The following is a 17,790-nucleotide window of genomic DNA, read 5'->3' on the forward strand; positions in this document are numbered from 1 at the left end:
AGATGGTTTTCACTCTTTAACATTATTTAGTACACTTTCATCCACTATAGGATTATTGGTGGTTATATCATCCTTGGCAATCTTTCAAGTATGCCTTACTACCTTGTTCAAATCATTTCCATTACTGGAATTGTTTCTTGTCACCATACTTTCTGATGATAAAACTGGATGCTATATAGGTTGAGTTGAAATACCTAGGTTTCTCTTGTTCTAATCAAAACATCAACCAATAAATTCAATCAAGGGACAATTATTATTTAATTCGAATTAAGGTTTGAGGTAACATATGTTTGTCCTCATTTCCAATAATTCAAATGCATAAAATTATGATTGATAAACAATCATAGTTCATATAATTAAACAAGCAATCAAAAATATAAATATCCCCATGACTGCTACCCAAAAGGAGAGAAAGAAATTAGTAGCTCTTGAAAAACAATAGAAATCATAAGGTCGTTGAACAACTCTAAAAGAGTAGGTGAATAAGTTCAAGAACTTTCTTCAAAGTGATAGCTTTGCTATTACTCCTTAACGTAAGATAATTATCTTCATATCCCAAGGTTAATAAGTAGATACTCATAACTTTTAGATGATATGTGTCAATATTCTCAAGGTTCGACAAAACAAAAGTCCTCAATATTCCAACAAAATCATGATTTCTCAATACTCCCATCATAAATTTATATATATATATATATATATATATATATATATATATATATATATATATATATATTCAATTCTCCATCCCAAACTATATAACTTTAACCATAAAAATGATAAGTCACTAAGCTTACAATGTCGAACTCCGATTGCTTCGGATTGAGTATCCCTCAACTCATATAATAACTTCCATCATCACTCATCTCTAATCAAATCCTATGCTCACCTTTCTTGGGCTTTTGTTCAATTTCGGTTCATACTCAACCTCGTGTTCAAAGACAAAACATATTCCTCAAATGGGTATAGAATCACAATTTCTCCCAATTACGAGCTCTTTAATCGATAGTATTAATTTCTTAATTCTCATACCTTTGTGTCTTAATACACAAAGTCACAAAACTCAAAAACTCATTCTAATAACTAGACAAGGTATCTTAACAACATGCTATCCCAAAACACAATACTCACACCTATGTGATGATGTGTACCCCAAAATATCTTCCAAAATACCTTTCTAATAAGAAAATTGAAGCAAACAATCCTAAAATAAGCAATTGAGCTCTCAAAATCCTACATTCCTTAAAATTCTCATCATGATAACTCACAAGGTATGAGTTTAGGGATCCTACAAGAAAACGGGTTTGACCATCAAAAGGAAAACCCTTCCCATAACAATATAATACAGTTCTTGTAGAAAATTAAGTTCGGTGTTCAATCAAACAATCTTGATAGCTACATATAATAATTCACATATTGCATGCTTTCATCAATAAACATTTAGTCATACAACATGCTTGAACACCTCATATAAAAATATGCACATAGGGAAGAAATTAAATTCTAGCCTATATGCCCTTTCTTCTCCTACCCAAGCTCACCAACATGCTAATAAAAGCTTTAAACACATAATTCTTACCTCAATCCTTGTTTTCCTGCAAAAAGCACAAACTAAAAATATTTTTTGACTCCTCTTTTTAAAATAAAAGTTGAAAATAAGCTTCGAAAAAGGGCCAAAATATTCGGCCATCACAAAAAAAATATTCGGACATACCATAAAATTTCGGATGTCCAAAATAAAAATTTCGGACCTCATAAAAAGAATAAACAAATATTTTAGTCCTCTTATAATCAAAACAAAGTAAAATAACTTGCTTTTAAAACTACTTTATTAAATAAGCACTTGGCCAAGTTTTAAACAAAACACTTCAAAACACGTTTTTGGCTTTAGTGGTAATAAAAATCTCAACCAAAGCTCCCAGATACCACTTTATAACACCCTAGAAATTCCTTTCCTTTAAATACACACTTTACTCTTTTTAAAATACGATTTAGGAATATCTAAGACATTACCGCCACCGTGAAAACGGCTAAGGCAATTATCAAAGACACACAGCGGAAGACTCAATTCAAAACCATTCAAAAACGAGTCAACTTAAAAGTCAACCAAACGAAAGTAAAGATTAAAACCAAAGTCAAACGAAGTCAAATAAAATCAACCTACAACTTGGAACCATTGAAGGCCCTTATCAAAACCAATTAAATTATGAAAACCTTTGCGTTAGTCTCTTAAGCACAACATAATATAATATTTGAAAGCAATAAAGCACATCTCAACTAATAGAAACTAGCATGATTCGCTCTTCACTCATGCCCCGTCATGAATATGCTTCAACACCTGAAAAGATTATCTCTACTTGCCCCCACTACTCTCCATTAAAATGGATCATCGTAGGGCCAAGATAAAGACATAGCCAGACACAAACAACACACACAATCAGCAAAGCTGAGTACATAAGCGTATTTAAACACACTAACATGCAACTCCTAGCATCACACATACTTACCTCATTGCACCTGTTTACAAGCACACACAACAATCAACATGACTCGTTACTGGACACAGATTAATTTATTTAGTGTTGATTACACATCGAACGGGTTTCCAACCAAACCTGCCTCAATAAATTGAGGACCACTGACACGGGAGCTAACCGTGCCAGTATCACCTGTGCCACACATTGGTGGCGGAATTCCAGCGCATAATAATAAAAAGGGAATATACAGCGTCCTGTACTCCATTAGAAGTTATGGTTAAATATAAAACCCCATAACTCCCCCCATATGTTCATACTCAAGGTATATACGTTCCAAGAGTTTTGGTGCGTAATCTCTTTCACTTTACGTTGTTTACATATTATTAGACTTGGTGATGACTCACAAAGCATAGCAATTCAATCATCAATAATAATTCAAACAAACAAACATACCAATTTAATTCTTGAATGATTAGTGACCACATATAATTTAATGTTGAACCCTTTTTAAATCTACCTCAGTGTCAAAGACACCTTAAGCGCATAAAGCGCCAACAATCCTATCCCTCGGTGTTAAAAACACCTTAAGTGCACAAAGGCACCGACATACAATTTATTCCTTGTGTACATAGACACTTGCATAGCTCATTCCTCATGCTTAAAGCATCAATAAAAATTATATGAACCATAATAAAATTCCTTTTCAATAATCCAAACATAATTAAACAATTAGTTTGATTAAACATGCTCTCCATCATGCCTTAAATAAATATGTAGTCCATATAATCATGCCAAAATATAATTTTCCGATCCATAGATCATCACAAATAATTCATGCTTCACAATTCAATCACCAACACCAATAATTCACAATTCAATATATGAACCTTAGCATGATACTACTTGTAGTTGATTGAAATTAAGCCTAGCATGATTCTACATCATCAAATATGCTAAGTACGCGAACGTACCTCAATTAAGCCCATAAAGTGGCCGAAAATACTACAACAATTCCCGAATCAAGTCTCCTACAATAAGGGACAATAATACTAAATTAATTACTCTTGTATACACAATTTCCAGCAACTTAAACTCACTTTAAACTATTTAGAATAATCTGAAAATTATTTAAGAACCCCTAATTAAACTCCTTTTTAATAGGTTATCACACCCTTTTATTAAAATCACAATTATACTACTTTTAATAAAATTCCAGCATTTTTAAACTAATCAAAACCACTTCAAAACTTCATCAAAATATATTTTCATACTTAAATTATCCATAGAAAAATAAGATTATATCTTACCCTTTAAACTCAAGGATAAAATTTTAAAAAAAACTTCGTTAAAAATCAAAAACTGCCCGAAAATCATACTTAGAGGCTGAATTTGGCCACGAGAGGGTGGTGCTCATTACCCATGGTAGTGAGTCTTTCTTAAAACGTTGTTTCCACATGGAAAACACTACTTTTTTGTCAAAATCGGATGAGTTTAGAACCTGATCGGGATTAAAACGGGATTAATATTAACGAACGGGAAATCTATAAATTAAAGCACGAATTTATGAGTTCAAAATAATCTGGAATTAAGTTAAACTAATTAGTAGTTATAATCACCAAAATTTCAAGACATCATTACTATAAAAGCCCTAAATCAATTGTTCATAAAAACCCTAAAAATCAAGTCTTTAATAATTTTAAAACCCTAACTCATAATTTTATGAAATCTGAAAATAAAACACTTTATTATTTAAATTTACAATCTTTAATCATCAAAACATAATTATGATACTAATCAAACATACTTTGAATAAATAAAACCAAAACCCATAAATAAAATCATCAAAATAGCTAGAATGAAAAGAGGAGAGAAAAAGGGAAGAAAATAAGACTGACCTTTTTGTGTGGGAAATTTTGGGGATCTAGTAGATATATATAGTGTAGGGTAAATAGTGTAGGTTTGGGCTTCATACAAATAATAAACTTAGATGATAAAAGAGTTGGCCCAAATATAAAGATAGGATGGTTGGGTTTATAATGAAGATGGACTACATTTTGATTAAATACTTATTGGCCTAAATATAAATACTTGCTTTATTAATAATCCAATAATTAAAATAGTTTGACCCAAAATATATTTTATAAATAAATAAATAAGTAATTTATAAAATACATTAAAGATACGGGGTATTACACATAGCCAGAGACAAACAATACACACAATCAGCAAAGCTGAGTACAAAAGCGTATCTAAACACACTAACATGAAATTCCTAGCATCACACATACTTACCTCATTGCACTTGTTTACAAGCATACACAACAACGAACATGACTCTTTAACTGGACACAGATTAATTTATTTAGTGTTGATTACACATTGAACGGGTTTCCAACCAAACCTGCCTCAATAAATTGATGACCACTGACACGGGAGCTAACCGTGCCAGCATCACCTGTGCCACACATTGGTGGCGGAATTCCAGCGCATAATAATAATAAAAAGGGAATATACAGCGTCCTGTACTCCATTAGAAGCTATGGTTAAATATAACACTACTAGAAAAGACCATAAAAACAACAAGAAATAGAAAAAAATGAGGAGAGTGAAGAAAGAAGAAGTAGAAGATGGAGGAAGAGAAGACACGGAGGAGGAGAGAGGAAGAGAAGGACGCGGAGGAGGAAGAGAAGACGCGGAGAGAGAGAAATGAAAGAGGCTTGTGAAAAACGGAAGAGAGAGAAAGAGAAGCTGAAGAGAGAAAGAGAGGCTGGTGAAATGAAAGGGGGAGGAGAAAACCCTAAGGGGTTTAAAAAGACCGGGTTTTTTAATTGTTTATAATTATATGTTCCGACGAAGATTTCGTCGGAAATTTCCGACGGATTTTAATTCCGTCGGAAGATTAATTTTCCGACGGATTTTTTTGTCGGAAATTTCCAACGGAATTAAAATCCGTCGGAAATTTAATATTCCGACGGATGTTTCCGTCGGAAAGTGTATTTATACCGACAGATTTATTTTCCGTCGTAAATTTCCGACGGATTTCCGACGGAATGATAAAATCCGTCGAAAACAAACGACGGAAAAAAATCCGTCGGAAATTCCACAGTTTACGACGGAATTTTTTGTCCGTCGGAACAATTCCGTCGGAAATCGACCTTTTTCTAGTAGTGTAAAACCCCATAACTCCCCCCATATGTTCATACTCAAGGTATATACGTTCCAAGAATTTTGGTGCGTAATCTCTTTCACTTTACGTTGTTTACATATTATTAGACTTGGTGATGACTCACAACTCATAACAATTCAATCATCAATAATAATTCAAACAAACAAACATACCAATTTAATTCTTGAATGATTAGTGACCACATATAATTTAATGTTGAACCCTTTTTAAATCTACCTCAGTGTCAAAGACACCTTAAACGCATAAAGCGCCAACAATCCTATCCCTCGGTACGGTGTTTAAAACACCTTAAGTGCACAAAAGCACCAACATACTATTTATTCCTTGTGTACATAGACACTTATATAGCTCCTTTCTCATGCTTAAAGCATCAATAAAAATTATATGAATCATAATAAAATTCCTTTTCAATATTCCAAACCACACTAAACAATTAGTTTGATTAAACATGCTCTCTATCATGCCATAAATAAATATGTAGTCCATATAATCATGCCAAAATTATAATTTTCCAATCCATAGATCATCACAAATAATTCATGCTTCACAATTCAATTATCAACACCAATAATTCACAATTCAACACATGAACCTTAGCATGATACTACTTGTAATTGATTGATACCAAACCTAACATGATTCTACATCATCAAATATGCTAAGTACGCGAACGTACCTTGAATATGATCTTAAATTCGCCACGACTAGTAAAAATCGCTTACTTCAAAGTCTCCTACACATTAAAATTATAATAGTGTATCAAAATCCACTCTAAACAAATTTCCAGCAATATATACTATTTTAAAACCTTTCATAAATTAATTAGAATAAGCTGAAATTATTTTTAGAACACCATAATTAAGTCCCCTTTAATGGGTAATTTAAATCCCTTTTAAAAACATAAAATTTAGGTTTCTACTTAAAATTCCTGCACTATTTTTATAATTAAAACTTGCTGAAAATTAGTCTTAAAGCATTTAAATTGAAGGTCTAAACATTAATACATCATATACTTTCATAATTTCATAAATCAAGAACCTAGGGTTTCAAAAATAGGGGCTTTTTAATCAAAATCAAAATCTGAAAATTAATTAACATGATTACAACATTCAAACATCAAGATTTGATCCCAAAACTCATAAATTTATAATTAGATCTAGGCATAGATTAAATAAAACAAGAAAGATAATTTTTTTTTTTTTTTGAAGAGCCGACGGCAGCAGCAGCCACCACGGCACGGCTGGGTTGCTGCCGCCTGTGCCGCCGCGGCTGCTGGCCGTGTGTTGGTGGCGCGCGGTGGTGTGTGGTGGTTGCGGCCCGGCCACGTGCAAGGAGGTGGTGGTGGCCGGCCGTGAGAAAGGGGAAGGGGAAAAGGAAAAGAAAAAAAAGAAAGGAAAATAAGGAGAAAAGGGGGAGAAGTTTACCTTGGGTTTTCTCCACTCTGGGCAAAGTTGATTTGCCTCATACGTGGGATATTTATACCCCTTCTCTTCCAACCCTTTTACCCTAAACTTTCCTCTTTTAAATTTTCCTAATCCCTTCCCAATTAAAACTTGTTAATTAAAAATAACTTTCTTTAATTAAAACCCCATCTTTCAAAATAAAAATAATTAAATAAACTTACCTTTTATAATAATATTAATAAAAATACTTTAATTAAAATGATTATAACTAATTAAATATTTCATTAAATACATACTTTAAATAAAATACGTATAAAAATACGGGTTATTATAATGACCGCCATGGCTGCATTGAGAGTAGGGCGGCCAAGGATTACATTGTACCCAGTCAACTCTTTTACAACAAGGAAACGGACGACCATGTCTCTTCCTTCACCCTTCTGCCCAAAACGGATGGGAAGGTCAATCCGTCCGACTGGATGAATGATATTCCCCCCAAATCCTACTAAGGGGTGAGTTATATCTTGGAGAGCATCTTCTGGGAAGCTTAAATTCCTCAAGGCAGAGAGACTTATGATATCAGCCGAACTGCCCGTATCAATCAATATCCGTCCCACCTTCAAATTTGCTGTTTTCATTACAAAGACCATGGGATCATTGTACAAAGCTCTGACCTCTCCACGGTCAGCCTCACTTATGATCACTTCAGGAAATGGCTCGGCCTTAACAACGTCCGTCTGCATCACATTTGACAAATTTCGAACGTCTTGCTTGATTCCTTTCATGGTAGGGCCGCCTGAAGCAAAGCCTCCTGATATGACGGCCACAAAACCTGAATTAGTGCTATTCCCATAATCTTCCTTGTCATTCTTGTTTTCACTTTGCTGCTTTTTCTCGGACGTGTTGTCTGTCCACTTGAAGGTGAATTTGGACTTGGTCACATAGGGTTTCAGCAGACCCTTGTCGGCCAACTTATCCAACAGTCTTCAAGTTAATACACTCATTCGTGTCATGACCCACATCCTTGTGGTAATGACAATACTTGTTCTTGTTTCTGTACTGGGCCGAGCCTCTCAAAGGCTGAGGCTTCTCAAACTCAAACTTGTCTTTTATCTCCATCAAAATGGAGTAACCATCCTTGTTGAACTCATACTGAGGCTCGTACGTCTTGCTTTTCTTTGACTTGGGTTGCTTGTCATTAGCTACCCAGATTTCTTTTCTTTTGTTTCCTTCTTTCTTTCGACCGACCTGTAGGAGTTTATAGGTACTACGCAGCGGAAATAACATGAATCATATTCATACAGTACCTAATCCAAGGATCTAATGCATAACACATAAAGCACAAATAATCGTACCTTTGAAGCGTGATTCCACGTGCGATCGAGCAAGAACAAAGGGAGATAAAGAACCCCAAGCGTGATTCCTCTACTTGGTCCACGGGCACAAGTTAAACCTCCACTAATGCTAGTTAGTCGTGATCGAACGCTTCAATCAACCTTCAACGGAGAAGAGAGACACGAGCTAACCACAAACCACCACGACGAACACCACGAGCCACCATGAGGGGCGCCGCACGTACGGACGTGAAGGGGAGAGAAGAGGGTCGTGAGTGAGGAGAGTGTTTTAGGGTTTTGGGATTGGTTGCCTTGATGTCAAAATTCGCAGTGTGTGAATTATGACTGCTTCATCCAAACCCTAGGCATGGATCTTATTTATAGATCACATCTCTAAATAAGAGCCCATGTCAAAAGCCCAAAACCCTTATCCTAAACACACTACTCTAGCCCAACACTCTACATGGTATGTCATAATCTCATGAGACCCACTAATGGGCCTCTTACTTGCTTAACCCAATACCCTTGTGTGTGACCAATATAGGATCCATTCTAAAGGGTTTTGGGCTATTTAACTAACCCAAAGATCAATTATCATATCTAGCACCAGATATTGACGACCCAATAGAATGAACTTATTATCTCCATAATAGTGATCCTTGATATATCTAGTAATTGCACTTATCGAAGACATAACTCCTTCACGACCGAGTCTTGCTGAGAAGATTGCTTCTTCTCAGCCCCCTTGGCCGGCTGTTCTGATTTGGTGAGCGAACAAAAGTCCACGGCCTCAATATAGGCTTCGGCTTCCCGCAATACACCTGCGTATGACCGAATCTTTTTTCTTACCAAATCAAACTTAAAACCATTATGCCTTAATCCCCGGAGAAATTCTGAGTAAGCCATTTCGTCCGGAAGATTATGAATTTGGGCTTTTTCTTGGTTAAACCTTTGGACGTACAAGCGTAGTCCTTCATTCTTTCCTTGGACAATTGTAGCCAAGTTGAGACTTGTCTTTCTTGGTGGGATGTTGTATGAGAAGTTTCCCACAAACAACAAACTGAGGGTGGTAAAGCAATTGATGCATCCGGCTGGAAGGCTGTTAAACCAATCCTGGGCCACCCCTTGAGAGTGGCCGGGAAGCATCTACACCATGTAGCATCATCTACACTTTGCAAGTACATCAAATTCCTGTACGAGGTAACATGCTCTTATGGGTTGCCCGTACCATCATAGGCACCCACTAGTACACTCTTCACTTTTGCTGGTTGAGGGGACGCTAGTATGTCTTGCAAAAACGGAGGCGGCTTATCTCCCAAATTCAACAAACACATTTGCCAATCAATAGGCTGAGCGGACGTTCCAGCCAGGTAGGGAGTCTGGCCGAACATCTGACCATACGGCCCATACTGCCCAAAGACTTGGGGAGTTGGTTGTACCAACCCATTGAGTACTTGAGGGGGCTGATATTGCAATGGCTGAATTAGACGGGGAGTAATAGTATGGCTCTTGCTGGAAGCAGCTGTGTTGGTGTATTGGGAGAAAGATTGGTTGGAGGCCTCATCCGGCATGGTTGGGGTAGAGGCCGTGTCAGAATATGCGGCCCTCTCCCTTAGCTTGTGCCGAATGTAGTCCCTTGCATCCTTGAAACGTTGTGACGGCTCAGTCTCAACTCTCTTTGGCTGTCTGCCCCTCCCCCCAGCCGACTGTGTTTTCGCCAGCAGGCTAGAGAAGTTGGTCCGTGGGATTCGGGGAGACCTTCCGTGCGGACGACGGAATGGGGTGTTACCAGCATCAGTTGCATTGGTCTTGTTGTTGGCTTTCTTAGAGGTGCCTCCTCCCCCATTTTGCTGGGTGGCCGCCAACTCCTTGCGGAGCTTAGTCAGCTCGGCCATTAAAGCAGCTGGAGTAATAGGTGGAGGTTGTTCGGCCTCTTCAAATGAGGCAGTCAAAGGATTGCTTGAGTGTATGGTAGTACGTATGTCCTCTACATATCCATCCTCGCGTGGACGAGGTCTAGAATTAGGTGTCTGACCATCTATTGCCATAACGGACGAGTATCCCCACAGACGGCGCCAAATGTTTCGGGGTTTTTTGTGATTCCCTCGGATACTGGTCGCGCTCTGCTGACAAAGACTCGGACACCTGCAAAACAACGAATATTCCGGTGATCGGAATATTCGCCTCTGACGCTCAAGTTAGTGAACGGAAACGGAAAAGGCTAGAGAGAGAAAGTAGAGAGAAGTTGGAGCGTTTTAGAGCTCTTGTATTAATGTCACCTCAAAATCCACCCCACCCATCATAAATGATTGGGGTATATATAGGGGTGGAAGCATGTGCCCCCTAGGGTTTATGCCCTAAAATCTCGTGACATGATTGGCTGTGCAATCAGAGGTCGCCACGTGTCGTGGGGGGCGCCGTTTTACGGCTTTCAAGGCTTTCTCGGGATTTGGGCTTGAGGTCATCAGAGCCCTTTTCTCTTTCTGATTGTAGCTTTAGGGTATTTAGATATGGCTGACAGGTGTCACCATAACAGAGAGACACATGTCTCGCTCTCATAGGGCCACGTGTCGCCTCTTTATTGGGCCACGTGTCATTATGAGATTGGGCCACGTACCTGGGGTAATTTTACCCTAAACAAGAAGTAGATAGATATTGCTATCAGAAATGATAGGAAGAGAATGTAAGAAGGGATAGGGAAGAATCAGTTGAGTCATCAATATATAAACTTTTAGCCTTTAATCATAACTGGGTGAGTAGTATTATTTTTTCAAGTAAACAAGATTAATTAAATTTTACAATTATTTGAAAGGGCATAATCGTCACTACACTGCAGAATTGACTTTTGGATTTTTTTTTTACAAAAAAAAGTGAAATCTTCTAGAATTATCATGTAACCAGTAACCCTAATCCTATATACATATATATATATATATTGTGATCATGAATAATAGTGATCATGAATAATACATTAGCCGCCTCCTAACCATCAATAGAAAACAAACGAGAAGATGCTGAAAATAGGCAACAACACAAGCAATTTCATCAAAAGTCTCCTACAAATCCAAATCCGGCATCTTCAACCCTATTCGACTTCAACCTTGTTGTTAAGTAACTATTTAATTAGTCTGGGGGTTTCCAGGGAAGAGGCTAATAATCTAGTTTCGAAGAAGAATCTTGGTGAGTGTTGGAGTAACAAAAGGAGGAGTAAGAAACCCATTATTGCTGCTCATGAGCCACCCGAATTACAAGTCTGGAGAAATCGAGGTGCGAAAACAGTTGCTGACTTGAATTTCCTCGCAAATGCGAATTCTGTTGTCTCCTATCTTAAACACGACGTTGGATTCAGGGAGTCTCATATTCGAATATTGGTATCTAATTCGCCTAAAATCTTATTGTTCAAAGTTAAAACTCTTAAACCAAAGATCCAGGTATTTCTGAACTATGGTTTCACACTAAATGATATCTGTAGTCTTGTGTTTCGCAGCAACCCGACCATATTTGATCAGGGGTTGAATTCCGTTATCGTTCCCTCACTCCAGTGTTTGAAGGAGATTATGGGTGATACCGATGATATGATTGAAATTGTAAGTTCGTTGCTCCTTTGCGATTTTCATCTTGGAAAGGTTTGCAAATTTTTTGTGCCCAATTTTAATCTGTTGCGAGATTATGGGATTCCGTTTAGTTTCATCCGGAAATGGATACCCCCAAATACATTTATTTGTTTTGTTGATGTTGAGGTTTTCAAGAATGCTGTAATTTTTGTTGATCAAAGCTTGGGGATTCCGAGAGACTCTGAAAACTTCGTCAAAGCCGTAAAAACAAAGGTGCTCGACCATAAGACACAAATATGGAAGGCTAAATTATCAGAGAATTCGAATAATATAATCCCTACTTGTACTTCTGATGTTATTCATGTTACTATTGATAATACTCCTTATGATTTATGATTTAGTAATATAATTTTCGTAATGGATTTTTTTTTGAAATAAAAAAAAGATACAATCAAGGAACGAGGTTTTTTTTTTTCAATTCAAGCTATTAGTAATAAGTTCCTCCTTCAAGTATTTTGATTATAGTTAGATAAGTTCAAGAGCTAATTTAATTTGTATCTGCAAAATATGTACGTGATACACTACTTTGTTAGACGCTTTAAAGAAGCAAGCCTTGATTACGAAGAAATTGTTAGACCTTATTCCTTAAACAACATTGAAACAATAATCAGGAGAATATATGGTTGACGATGTTTTACAAAAAAAAAAGAAAAAAAAAACATTGAAACAATAATCAACCGCTTTAGTTAGACGATGAAGAGCTTCTGTCATTTCGAAAAACAATACCCTCATTCTTGTTGAAAGTTTTTGCTAGCCAATCTACCATTCTCTGCAGTAGTATTATAAACAATTGTATCATTTCACTGCACAAGAGTAAAGCACTGATTCAAGCTAACACATCATTAGGCACTCCATTGTTTCCTACCTTATTGAAGTCATCACCACCCAAATGAATGTCACCTAATGTAAAAACCAGCTCGAAAACTCCGTCTCCGACCTTAAGAACTGTAAAAGGCAGAAAAAGTTGCAAATTTGCAATGTAGGATTATCTGATGTACTGCATCAAAAAGTAAACTAATGCAGAAGGCTGCCATTGGTGAAGAGTATGAATGTGAGTGGCCATAAGTATGGCCTGGTTTATGCTGGAGTTGGGTGAGTTACTTGGAGGGGCAAAGCAGACCTCCCAGAAGAGCTTGTCTTCCACATTAACTACCACTAGTAGAAAAATGCAAATGCCCACCGGTTCAAAACCCCCCTATGCCACCGGTTTTGAACCGGTGGGAATTTGAGGGGTGGCAATACTACCTTGAAAAGCCACCGGTTCAAAACTGGTGGCAAATTGCCACTGGTTACAATAACCCATTCCTGCTATTTTTTAAAGGGGTTTTTGGCACCGGTTCTATTCAAAACCGGTGCCCAAAATGGCCCAGAAAATTTAAAAAAAAAGAAAAAAAAAATTTGCATTTTTTCCACTTAAATTGATATATAAACTCTAACATATATATAAACTTATATATTTTCATTTAAAAAGGCTGTAATATTACTCCCTCCGTCCCTAAATTACATTCCTCCTTTCTATTTTTGGTAAGTTTTTTTAGTAAATCAACTCTCTTTTTTTGTTTTATATTTAATGCTTTCTCACTCATCCTTACCTAATCTCACTCATAATCCTTGTGCCAAACTACAATGAATATGATTGGTTAAAAATTTTCAATTAAGAGCATGTGATTGGTCCTTTTTTTTTGCAAAGGATTGATGACATGTCATGAGTAATAAATATTCTATCTTTGTACTTCCCATTGCATTATCTAATTATTGTTATTTGTCTTATTCTTCTCTCCTTAATTCCCGTGTAAATTTCCAAACAGGAATGTAATTTAGGGACAGAGGGAGTACAATTTTGGTCCAAATAAAAAAAATACAAGTCACACCAAATCACCAATGTAACACCTGACGAGGCGGCAGCAGCGAGCCTTGGCGAGGCCGCCGGCGATTTAGTTTTGTGTAGTACCAAACATCCTCAACCCTTAAAATATTGTGAATTGCTAAATCGCGTCCCATATTTATCGGGTAACGTACGTATTTTAACATGATATTACTAATATGTCCCTTTTTAATTTTTACCTTAATTTACTCTACCGTAATTACCCTAATTTATGTTTACCTCTTATAAATTTCCCATTTTACTACTCCCTCCGTCCTCTTTTAATAGTCCCTTATGGGCATTTTTCGCGGGAATTAATAAACACAAATAAGAATAGTAAAATTATATTAAAAAAGTAAATTGACATTGGATATGCAAAAAAGTAGAGAGAGAAAGTAATAAAGTACATGAGAAAACAAAATTTACATAAAAAAAATTTAAATTTGCACAAATATTGTTGCAGATTGAAGGGAATTTTGGTAAAAAAAAATTAATATTAATAGTTGTTGAAAAAAGTAAATGAGGTGAACATTTTGGGACTAAAATTTGGCCATAAGGGACTATCATTTGAGGACAGAAGGAGTAGTTGTGGACCCGCACGCAATGCGCGCGGTTCCCAAAGTTATCACTGTTGCTCGTTACCTAAATATTTTGACATCAGTAATAGTTACGTAGTTTTGATATGTTGTGGTTTTATAAAATGTGTAATCAATTATTATGATTTATGAATACAATATATCAAGTACTCTTATACTAATGTTGTAATTCTGAACAAAATTCATAAACTTTTCCAATCCCACACCTTTTGAACAAAATTCAACAACTAACATAGGCAAAAACATGATAAATTTTGTGCATTTCTCTAAAAGCTGAGTTTGGAGGAAAACTAACGATTCTTCCCAGTCTTAAACCTCTCCTCAAACCTAGCCTTAGTCTCTTTAGCAGCAGTAACCTTGTCATCCTTAGACTGAAGAACATTAGCAGAAACAACATCCTTAAGATCAACGTCAAGAGTGTAATGAGTAGGCATTATGTGATTGTAATTCACAACTTTCACGAAGCATTTCACCCTCGATTTCTTCGCCTGCTTCTTCGCAGAATATATAGGACCAAAAATAGGCTATGTTTGTTCGGCCCAAAACAGTAATAAATAAAAACCCAAAACACTGTGCACAAAAAATTACAGTGTGGTATTTTTTTTTCTTTTTTTTTAAGGAAATAAATAAAAATAGTGCGATTTGATTTTGACCAAAATATAAGATGGTCTGGTGCAGTTTGAAAAATCCCAAACATAACTAATATGGTTTAGTTTTGGTTTAGGTTATAAACAACACTGCAAACCAAACTTTCACCCCCTAATCATAAATGGTCCGACTCACTAGTCTAATCTGGCCTGGCTCGAAAATAATGTGAGTTTTGACAAGGCTAAAACACTCTTTTAGTTCTAAACCTGAAAAGTCCCAAAAAATTAACCCGAAAAGTGAGCTCTTTTTTTTCTTAAACCTCCCGAAAGTGAGCTTGAGCAAGTGCATAGTATAATCCATACATATACTTTGTACTCCTCCATTTTGCATCAATCGTGATACTTTTCTTTTTTATTCAATTCATATTAATTGCAACAATTCCTTATCTGGTAAGGATGCAATGCTAAACTACACATTGATAGAAAGGAAGCAATTTAGTGGAGCTAAGGGTGAAGACCCAAATCTACACATTGCTGACTACTGTCAATATTGTAACACTATAAGGCAAGCTGGGGTCACGCAAGACCAAATAAGGGAGATTCTCTTTCCTTTCTCTTTATGTGGAAAAGCTAAACTTTGGTTTAATGGTTTAAATAGAACTGCACTTGGCATTACTAATTGGGAGACTCTTATTTTGAATTTTTATAACAAGTATTACCCTGCAGAGAAAACAGCTCTATTGAGAAGCGCAATTCAAAATTTCGCCCAAGAGCCAGATGAGTCACTATATGAAGCTTGGTAGAGATTCAAAGACCTGCAGAGAGAGTGCCCTCATCATAATTTAGCACAGTGGAAGTTGATACAAGCTTTCTACAATGGGATCGAAATTCTTCTAGAGCAATTTTGGATTCTGCAGCTAATGGGAGGTTTATGAACCTCAATGTTGATGATGCAGGTCAGGTTATTGAAGATATGGCGATCCATAATTCCCAATATGGGAATCCTAGAGGTTTTGCAAACAAGGGAAAACACCACGTCAATTCTGTATCCTTTTTGCAATCTCAATTAACCTCTATTTGTCAGAAATTGGATAACCTTACTACTGTTAATTCTAAAAAAACTAATGTTTCTGCAATTGATAATAATGCTAATGATGCTTTCTGTGAAAATTGTGGAATTGTAGGTCATTGGGAACATGAGTTTAGGAGTTCTATGGAGCAGGTTAACGCTTTTCAATCCATCAAGCAAAATAACCCATACTCCAACACCTATAATCCCGGGTATCGGAACCATCCTTACCTTTCCTATAGGAGCAGTAATGTGCAAAATCCCACACCTCCACCTCCACAACAACTGGCACCACCACCTCAGCAGAAATACTACCATCCCAATGCTGGCCAGAAAAACCAACCTCAAACTCCTCCACCACCTTCTGACCCAGCTTTATCAGAAATTAGAGCGATGTTAACTAGTATGCAAAAGCATATGGAGAGTAGAGACTCACAAATTGACTCGATTTTAGCCCACAATAAAGTCATAGATACTCAAATTGCACAGTTAGCCGCTGCTCTTCAGGTTCGGCCACAAGGAGCCCTACCATCGCAACCAGTACAACCCACAAATCAGGCGTTTGCAATTACCCTCGGGAGTGGTTCACACTATGATGGGTCTCCTATGCCCAAAGAAGATGAACCTGTTTCAACATAAATTGCTAATCCTGATTCCTTTATACCAAGGGATATTAATCCTACCCCTGCAGGGCTAAAGGGTAGTACTAATATTTCTGATGTTATATTGCAGGGTAAAACTCCAGGGAAGGTTGTAACTCAAGACAGGAGTAATGATGTGCAACAACCAATTATCAAACTACCATTCCCAAATCGAAATTTGAAAACCAAGGTGGATAAGCAGTTTGGTAAGTTCCTTGACATGGTGAAGGATTTGCAGGTAACAGTTCCCTTTACTGAATTAATCACGCAAATACCTTCATATGCAAAATTCATGAAAGAAATATTGACTAGGAAAAGGTCTATTAGTGAGGTAGAGACTGTCGCTTTTACTGCAGAATGCAGTGCCGTACTACAAAATAAATCTCCACCCAAACTAAAAGACCCAGGTAGTTTTTCTTTTTCTTGTCATATTGGCAATTTGATGATTGATAATGCATTGTGTGATTTGGGCGCTAGTGTTAGTGTCATGCCATTATCTGTGTGTTTAAAGCTAAAAATGGGTAAATTAAAGTCTACTAATATTACTCTGCAAATGGCTGATCGTTCTTCTAAATACCCCATAGGCATTCTAGAAGACGTCCCTGTTAGAGTAGGTAAATTTTATATACCTGTGGATTTTGTTGTTCTTGATATGGCTGAGGATTTGCATACCCCAATTATCTTGGGTAGACCCTTCCTTAATACTGCTGGAGCAATTATAGATGTAAAATGTGGTAAATTGACACTTTCAGTAGGGGATGATAAAATTGTTTTTAATTTGAATAATACCCCTAAAAGCCCCATGCTAGAGGAGAAGTGTTATAAAATCGATGTGGTTGGTAATTGTTCCAATAAGCCCCAAGTTTTTGTTAAAGATCCCTTGGAGGCGGTATCGTGTGTTGCATTTCCTACAGGTACAACTAACCGATGGAAAGAGGAAGTGGACGCAATAGAGAAAGCCTTATACTGTGAAGGTCTTGGTTTTGAAGATGAGGAGGTGGAAATGAGTACACAAGTT

The 17,790-nt window shown here is 36.7% G+C and overlaps 1 non-coding gene across 1 annotated transcript; it reads right to left on the bottom strand.

The window, feature by feature from the left end:
- Positions 1 to 15,799: 15,799 nt before the first annotated feature.
- On the bottom strand, positions 15,800 to 15,906 carry LOC145603291 (small nucleolar RNA R71). Its single transcript, XR_014104808.1, has one exon. It is a non-coding gene; the product is annotated as a small nucleolar RNA R71 (small nucleolar RNA).
- Between the last annotated feature and the right edge of the window lie 1,884 nt (positions 15,907 to 17,790).

The sequence above is a fragment of the Chenopodium album genome, chromosome 21, assembly GCF_948465745.1.
Source record: "Chenopodium album chromosome 21, dcCheAlbu1.1, whole genome shotgun sequence".
Classification (NCBI taxonomy): Eukaryota; Viridiplantae; Streptophyta; class Magnoliopsida; order Caryophyllales; family Amaranthaceae; genus Chenopodium; species Chenopodium album.